General features: G+C 39.2%; 1 pseudogene; it reads left to right on the plus strand.

Moving 5' to 3' along the window:
- The first annotated feature begins 2432 nt into the window (after nucleotides 1-2432).
- LOC145813328 (LEAF RUST 10 DISEASE-RESISTANCE LOCUS RECEPTOR-LIKE PROTEIN KINASE-like 2.4 pseudogene) lies at nucleotides 2433-7142 on the plus strand (annotated as a pseudogene).
- Nucleotides 7143-9648: the final 2506 nt, after the last annotated feature.

The following is a 9648-nucleotide window of genomic DNA, read 5'->3' on the forward strand; positions in this document are numbered from 1 at the left end:
GAAGGATGCTGAAGCCTATGAGAGGAAATGTGAAAAGTGCTAAAGGTTTGCACCTTTGACACACCAACCAACTGCAGATCTGAATCCAGTATCCAGTCCCTGGCAATTTGCCCAATGGGGCATGTATCTTGTTGGGCAATTGCCCCAGGCAATTGGACAAAGGAAGTTCCTGCTAGTAGCAATTGATTACTTCACGAAGTGGGTTGAGGCTGAACCCTTGCCAAAATCCGAGATGTGGATGTGAAGAATTTCATCTAAAAAGAACATAATCACCAGATTTGGAATCCCAAGGGCCATAGTAGCAGATAATGGCACCTAGTTCGACAGTAAGTTGATCAAGAGCTTTTGTGCAAAGTACAAGATTAAAAACTATTACTCTACTGCTTGCTTCCCCCAAAGTAATTGCTAGGCCGAGGCATCCAACAAGACCATCCTGGATGGGATCAAGAAGAGACTGGAAGCTGCCAAAGGCAAGTGGGTGGAACAATTGCCCAATGTCCTATGGGCATATTGTACTATGCTGAGAAGATCCACTGGAGAATCTCCTTTTGCCATGGGATATGGCACTGAAGCAGTCATCCCCTTAGAGATCGGCATCCTTGAAATCAAAACCCATGGAGTGGAGAATGGAACCAACGAGACATTTCATGCCAGAGATCTGGATCTGATAGAAGAAAGAAATGAGAGAGAAATAATTCGGCTGGGGGCATACCAGCAACAACTTGCCAACAAGAAGGTCAATCCAAGGCAGTTTTAGGTTAGGGACCTTCTCCTTAGAAAAGTTGTTGGCAATAAGAAGGATCACAGGGAGGGCAAGCTTGGCCCAAATTGGGAAGGACCATATTGAATCATCTCAGTCGCTGGCAATGACGTATACCGACTGGAAGATACTGATGGCAAGGAGCTACCAAGACCCTGATACACAAGCAATTTGAAGTTTTTCTACCATTAATTTATGTTTTTAAGATTTATGTAAAGACTTTATTAGCCGAAGTATTAATAAAATGCTAGCTTGATTTTTTGTGAAATATTGTTGAAACTAGTGCAATAGGACTGAACAGTCTTATGATGTTCCCATGGTGAATATGACGAATAACTTAGACTTGCCATGATGGTAGAGTTGAACTAAGTTTGCGATGTTTATGAATGAAACATGACGAATAACTTAGACTTGCCATGATGGTAGAGTTGAACTAAGTTTGTGATGTTTATGAATGAAACATGACAAATAACTAAGACTTGCCATGATGGTAGAGTTGAACTAAGTTTGCGATGTTTCGGTATGAAACATGACAAATAACTTAGACTTGCCATGATGGTAAAGTTGAACTTGTGATGCTTCGGCAAGAAACATATCAGATAACTTAGACTTGCCATAATGGTAGAGTTGAACTAAGTTTACAATGTTTTCGGCATGAAAACAAAACTGGCCATGACTTGGTTAGTTTAGTAAAGTTGAGGAGTATGGTACTCTCGGTGTACTAAGGTTAAGCCTTAAGTGCTTCGTTTGGGTGAGCTAAACATGATGACCTCGGTCAAGAATGTCTATAAGAGACTTGGGTGATAACCATGTGATGAATCCTTAATGTGAACATAAGTGGTGTGCTTAGGTTCAGATTAGGGGGGCATGCTGTGGGAATGACCATAACACTTGTAAAAATTTGATGAAATATTTTTAAAGTGTTGTTTGGCCGAGACAAATAGCACAAGTTGTTATCCGAGATGATTAGTATGCTTAACTCTGAGGTATGGATGTATCCGAGATACTCAAACCCGAGGTAAGGAGCCTAGTTTCCAAACTTAGAAAGATCAAAAAAATTCTAAGCATAGAAAAATATGCAAGGCATAAAAAAAGAAAACAAAAAAGGCAGTAAGCATAGATGAAGGAAGCATACAAAACTTAGAAGAAAAAAGGAGGTTGGCATTGTAAAAAAGAAAAACTTGTTCATACACAAATGCACACCGGCCAAACAAACGCAAACAAACGCAGACATTGTTTAGAGAAAAAAAAAAAGAGCAAAAAATTACAACTATTCAAAGACAGAAATATATTAGAAAAACTCCTAAGTGCTAAAATCTCTGGCATTGATCTCAGACTGATCAACCTCGGCCATTGGCGTTGCGTCGGCCTTGGGTGCCAGTGTTGCACTCTTCTCCGCCGCTATCTCAGCGTCTATCTCAAGCAATGTTTGGTCCAAGCTCTTCTCGGCAACATTGACCTCAGCCTCAGAATTGGCTTTGGCAATGCACTTTTGGAGACTTACTCTTCCTCATCCTGAGTCAAGTCCAAGACTTGATCATTCAAAGTAGGGGACTTGTCCCCAGCAGCAACCTCCACCTCTTCATTGGCCTCCTTAGCCTTGACTTCCTCCTCTTCAGCTTTGTCGTCAGATTGATTGGGAGAGGGAGGGAAAGGCATGTTGAGCTAGCTGATGTCTCGGAGAGGAGAGTCCACAGGGATATACAGCTTGTTGAGGGCTGCTATCCAGTTGAGGTAATAGCCTTTGTTGCAGGCTTGGTTGACTTGGGCTTTGTAGGCATCACAAACATCGACTTGACCTTTGGTATAGGCCTTTTCATCGGCTGCCTTGATCTAAACCTCTTCGCTCTCTAGAGCTTTCTTAAGTTTTTCTTCGGCTTTGGCAGCCTTGACCTCGGCTTTCTTAGCCTTCGCCTTGGCTATTTCAGCCACCACTTCAGCAGCGTCTGCCCTCTCCTCAGCTTGACTTTAGGCAAACTGAGTAGCCTTGGCCTTATCCATCAAATTGTGGATGCGAACCTCGGCCTTGTTAAGTGAAGAAATATGATGGACGACTTCTTAAGTCTTTTTTGCCAAGTCCTTCTTTATTAACTCGGCCTTGACTGCATGGGAGTGTACGTGCTGGGTAGCCTGGAAGACAAAAACAAGCAAGTTAGAAAAATTACCAAGTATAAACAATTGAAATGAGAAATTGGATATGAAGATGCTAGTATGAGAGGCTTACCAAGATAGAATGTTACATCATTAAAGCAAAATTGTCATACTCATTCAACTCGGCCATACGATTCATGTCAGTTGGCAGGAGCACGGCGATGGAGATAGCGACTCCGACCTCCACGCTATCGATAGGGCTATCTCCGGCCTTCAGAGGTCGGTCTCTGACAGTGACCTCCGTGCCCTAGGCTTGGTCGTACGGGGAAACTGGTCCCACACTCTGGGCATTCTAACCTCGACTTTTTTGGAGGAGGGGCGTCCGATGACAAGGCCTCGGCTGGCCTCTTTTCAGCATCAGCCAGTTTTGATATTGGAAGGGAGTCCTCAAGGTCCTTCTCAGAGTCAGAAGGAACTTGAGTCACTGTGGCCTTAGACTTGGCCTTTTTTACTCGCTTTGGCTTTGGCTTGGGCTGGGATTAAGAAGGGGAGGATTAGACAGTCATAACCCCTGGAATGCCCATGAGGAGGTCCTCGGCAATAGCTGGCTTACGACCCATTTCTTTGGCTGTCGCAGCAACTGTAACTCTTGTGCCAAAGTTGATGGTAGAAAGAGCAATGAAAGGATTAGTTGGGTCGTAAGTCGATGCCTCAAAATCTCAGCGTCTTCGACTTCTTGTTCTACCGGTAGGGTCATTAAGAACTCGGCAACGGTGTTGGCGATGTGATGGCGGAATAAGTTGAGCTAGAACTAAAGTGATGGCTGGTCCACTGGATCTGATGAAAAGGCCTGATCTGGCCTTGGTGAAGAGGTGATAGGTTGAGTGGCTGCTGATGTCTTGCTCCTTCTGGGAGTGTTAGGCAAAGGATTACGATAGGTAGGTATGTAATTTAGTAGGATAGGGGCCTTACATTTCGCAATGGGAAGGTCTAGAAGCTATTTCAGATCTAGGCTTGGAATTAAGGATTGCTGAAATGACTTGTTCGGCTGAGGCAAAACTACAAAAACCAGAGGCAAAGAACAGAATAGATAGAAGAAATAAACACACAAAATACAACAAAGTGAGACTTTGACTAATTCTTACTCTCATCCTCTCTAAAAACTCCTCGACGAAGAGGGTAGAGGTGAAGATCATCGTTTGGCGCAAACTCCTAATTGCCTGAGACAATTAGGTCGTCATCTCCAGCGCCTTTGTTAGAATCTGGCAGGTCAACAATGAGTTTGTATGTGGTGGATCTTGGCTTGAGGTAATAAGTGTAACCACTATAAGACTTGAGGCTACACATTGTATAACAGAACTGGATGTCGGCCAGGGTGATCCTAGTGTTTTCTCGGCGTGCCAATTCGGCAATGCCGTTGATAACCCTAAATGTGTTGACAGCTAGTTGCATAGGGTTAGGCTTGTAGAAGTACAAGACCTCTCTAAAGAGGATATCCAGAGGAAACCTAATTCCACCCTCGATGATAGAAACTATGGGGAATGACATGTAATCCTTCCCAGGCATGATTGAGTCCTCATTCCAAGCCAACCTGAGGTGGACGTCAGTTGGGATAGAGAACTCCTGGCGGAAATATTCTAGTATGGTTCGGGTGTCCTAAACATCCCCATGATGTCAGCTTGAAGTAGTTAGTACTAGATCTCAGAGAAAAGAGTTGTTAAAGGTGTGACGACCTCGGTAAAACCCTAGACGAGTACTAGGATAAGGGTTTTTGAAGATCTAAGGGGGGAATTTGTTTTAGTTTTCCTAAATGATTCCTAAGTCAAATACCAAACCTAGGTTCTATGCAAGTGAACAATATTTGAAGGCAAAAATCTGGAAACAAAGCAAGAAAAGCAGAAAAGAAACATGATTTAGAATCAAGAAGTACAAAACCAGGAGTATTGACAAATTGGTGAGCATCAATTCATAACATATAACAAATGAATACAAGGCAGTGTTCAGGAACAATGAAGAAAAAGAAAGTACAAGCCTGGATACAGATTCGATAGCAACACATGAGTGATTACAAATACAACGTAAGGCGTGTGGCAAATTCAAGAGCAAAATATATTGAAGAACAACAATCAGTACAAGTAATAGATTCAAAAACAAGAATTGATTCACAATATCTAGAGCATGAAAGTAGCAAGCAAATCAGGGAATGAATGTGGAATTTGATACAAGGAACAGTGGGAGTGTACAAATGGTTCACAACAATGACATATTCAAGAATAGTATAAAATGAGAATGAAAAAGAGGAAATCGAAGACTTACAATGTGAAACCGAGGAAACAAATGCCGTGATAAGGATCGCCGGAGTTAGACGACGTGAATGATCAGAATCAGATGATGAAAAGCTCGCCGGTGGTGACAGATGGAGCAGTTACAGAGCTTGGAAATAGTGGTTTGACTGAGAGAGTTTAGAGAGAGAAAATTCGAGACGAGAGAGAAATGAAATTTACAGAAGTGAAGAGACGAAGGGAGGGAGAAAGAATTTTGTCAAAAATGCAAAAAAGTGGCAAACATAATGAGGTGCTTTGGGTGACATGCCTGTCAGGCGGCGTTGGCAGAAACGATGCGATTTGATAGCTCGTGACAAGTACGAGTCAATAGAAATGGGACACATGGAAGAAACGGTTGGAACGATTGTGCATCATGATCTCGGTCGGAGTAGTATCTGAGTTTTAAGCCGATATGTTGGCATGTGAAATGGAATAGGTTCCACCACCTTAGATGCTGAGGTAATAGAACCTAGGGGGCAGTTGTGGGAAAGTATTTTGTGAGTGATAGCACGTGGCTAAGGTGGCGCTGAAGTGTCAGTCGAGGTGCCACGTGGCTTGGTTATGCTTACCGAGATGTTCTCGGTTAGGTCGAGATCATCTGCGGAGATGACGAAATCCGAGATAAGCGGATAACGGATAAGAATCCTAGACGAGAGAGGGTTCTAGTTTGGATAAGGATAAAGCTCTTCGGGAGTTTTATCCCTATCTAGTTGAGAGTCTGAGATAAGCATTATGTGTTTGAGTCCTAGGAAGTAAGGCTTCTGGGGGATTTGGGCACTAATGGCTATAAAAAAGAGGCACCCTCGTGGGTCTCAAGTATGTGTGATATACTTTGAGCAGCGACTTGTGAGCATCGACTTGTGAGTTGTACTTTGATTTGATATCTTTGAGAGATTACTGACTTGATTGTCGGACTGCCCCTAAGTGGCGAGCCACCGCGGTATTCTCATCTTCTTGTTACAGGTTGTTAGGCTTAATCTATTCTGCCGGTGTTCTCCAGCTAAGTTCCCCCTTTTAGTTGTGTGGTCAGAAATCAACACCCACAGATCTCTGGTGCCAAAAAAATATAGTTACTCAAGCATAAAGAAAGTAACAAATTCTTTCCAAGATAAACTCGGGAAATGTGGCTATGGTGATGTGTACAAAGGCGAGCTTATTGATGAACATCTTGTGGCTGTCAAGCTTCTAAATGAAACAGAAGACAATAATAGAGAAGAGTTCATAAATCAGGTCACAAGCATTAGTTAGACTTCCCATATCAACATTGTAAGCCTTGTAGGGTATTGTTTCTAGGGTCACAAAAAAGCTCTTATCTACGAGTACATGCCAAATGGAACTCTTGATAAGTTCATACACAACAACAAATCACAAGAGACAAATGACACCTTGGAATGGAAAACAATGCACAAAATTGCAATAGGGGTTTCTCGGGGATTGAAATATTTGCATCGTGGATGTACAACACACATTTTCCATTTTGACATAAAACCCCATAACATTATTCTAAACGAAGACTTTTGTCTAAAGATTTCTGATTTTGGGCTTGCTAAATTATGTCCCAAGAAAGAGAGCATTGTATCCATGTTGCATGCTCAAGGAACTATTGGATATATAGCGCCTGATGTCTTCTCTAGGCATTTTGGAAGAGTCTCACACAAGGTTGACATGTATAGCTACGGAATGCTAGTCCTAAAGATGGTTTGGGGAAGGGAAAACATTGGATAATCAGTTGAGGACACTAGCGACTTATATTTCCCACATTCGATCTACAAGAAGCTAGAATGTGATAGAGATATAGGACTTCATGGGATTCAATCTGAAGAGGATAAAAGGTTACACGAAATATGATATTAGTTGGGCTATGTTGTATACAAGCTAATCCATTAGCGAGACCGGCAATTAACAAGGTGATTGAGATGCTTGAAGGAAATCTATGTAGGAAAATATTTTTGGATAAATCAATTTAATGTAAATAAATAATAAAATAAAACATAAGAAATTTTTTTCTGAAATTCTGTAAATTTAATACAGATTGTGATCGAGGCCAATATTTGAACATTGTATCTTTACGACAGAATTTTGCTCTCGACTCTGGTGTTTGCGATTGATAAACGTCTACCTCCGAGATACAACGATCAGCCTACACAAAAATTGCACAACTTCATGTGTATACAGCGAACTAATTTGTGTTATGCACTCTCTCTTTTATACTTGAATGTGACTTATGTATGAATCCTAGCACTTGCCATTTTAAATGAATGCTGTGGGAATGGTATTTATGGAAGTATTTGTGACCATTCATAAGGGCCATGACTGTAGGGTCACACCCTTTCATATGAAAAGACATAATGAAGGGTTGCACCCTTTCATTTGAATGGAGTCAATTCTCATCCACTTCTAAAATTTTCCAATAATCCCCCACATGAATGAAATTGACGACACAATGCAAATGAAATGCAGACACTGACAAAAAGGGTACAAAATGGAAATATCCTACATCGGTATAGATAGCTTTTAGCCTTGAACCTTCCTTAGTGAAACACTATCAGACTTACTAGCTAACCAGTGGATATGATGCCTTGAACTGTTTAGTTGTTTAAGTAAGCCAAGACAATAGAAATCACACAAAATATTTTCGAACACAACTTTGTTCTTTTGGTTGTATCCATTTTGGCCTTGAGAAATTCTTAATTTTCATGAGTGCTTTAGAGAATATAGCCTTATTCAATTCTCATAGAAGTGGCCCTCTCACACTCATATAGCTGATTCTTATATTAAGTCTCTTAAATACTCCCTTTGAAATATACCACCTCTAGATTTTTTCAGATATAAGTAATCATTAAAAGTATAGCTTACACTAAATCCTTTGTATACAACACATGTTGTAGATATTACTCTCATCATAGGAATGGATAGAAGATAGACTCCCTTAGTGATTTTTGATGAGGCATCCATAATTCGGTTGTCCTTTTGAACCTAGATCTTGGGAACTCCAGTCAGTTAGATTGGGTTGCCATTATGGCGACTTGAAATTAATAAGTTTTAATCATATTGCCCTTGATGAAGTTTCCTTCATTTGGTCTCTGGTCAAACTTTTTGTTTAGCGGCCGCTATTTTCTGGTTAACCTTCCTTGTTATATATTATTGAAAAGTCAGTGGATCCACTATATTGTTCTCAAACAATACTCACATCTGAGAGTAAATGTCATACGGTATTAAGTCTATGAATAAGTTGAGACTTATCGTTACTCTATGCCACTCTCATTTTTTAAATCAAATAATAAATACAGAGGTGTTCCTTAGGAGTTAATAAAACTATTTTTGCTTGTACTCCAACTTTGTCCTATAGAAAGAATTGAGATTCTTTGTAGACCTACTATTGGAACCGTTACTTTGGTAAAATCCTCTAAGCACCCCCACATTTTAAGTATTCTAAGAAAAATTAATTTCCTTGTTAAGATATTACCACACGAAAATATCAATACACCCCCATAATTTTGATACAAATCAGAATATAACATTCATCACTTATTAACTATGGTGTGCTTGAATAATAAAATTCTAAATCAAATTTATGAAATAGAAAACTTAGAACTGTACAAGTCAAAATTAATGCTTAAACAAAATTATATTTTCATAAAGATTTTGCCCAAGAATCAAACAATTCAAAATTTTCATTTAATTGTATAAATCTTACAACGCATTCAAGTTTCTGCAAGTAACTAGTCATGAATAAAGATTAGCAAACAACTATGCTTCTCTCCCCCATATTTGTCGTAATAAATAAATTAGCACAAACAACATGACTCATTTACGAACAAGTATCACTGTCCCAAAAATATTTGTGACAAAAGAAAATTGAATTATCTCTTATAATTCAAGAGATAAACTCCCACCAAGAATAATCTTTATTTACTCTTAAACCATAGTTTTCATGCGAAGTATTTAAATAGGCATTTATCCTTTCAAATAATCGGATACCCACTTTAACATATAAACAAACCATTCTCAATAAGTTTAAGAAATTAAAAATTATGGGACTTAAACAATCAAATACTTTAGATATGAAGAACTAACACTTTCTTATATCTCAAGTTTCATGACTTGCATTTGTATTTGTTTTGAGTCATAAATTGACCAACCAATATGAAACTTTCATTCAAATACAAGTTACATGAATTAAAATTTCTAACTTAATTACATTCAAAAAAAAATTCCAAGTATATAATTTATACTCCATATTTTCTCAAGTTTCAAGAGTTCACAAAAAATCATACCTATTTTAAAACTACATTCTTAAAACTTTCACAAAATATATCAAATATTTTGTCTTTTCTTAAATCCAGAACAATGATTCAAGTTTAATTTTTAATCTTGTGCACTTTTAATTTTAAATTCATACCATAAATTTAAGCAGATGCAACCAGCAGATCCAACCCATCTAAAAGATTATTTTGGACTGACTTGTGCCCA

Source organism: Camellia sinensis, chromosome 15 (assembly GCF_055761805.1).
Source record: "Camellia sinensis isolate YWXY chromosome 15, ASM5576180v1, whole genome shotgun sequence".
In the NCBI taxonomy this organism is placed as follows: Eukaryota; Viridiplantae; Streptophyta; class Magnoliopsida; order Ericales; family Theaceae; genus Camellia; species Camellia sinensis.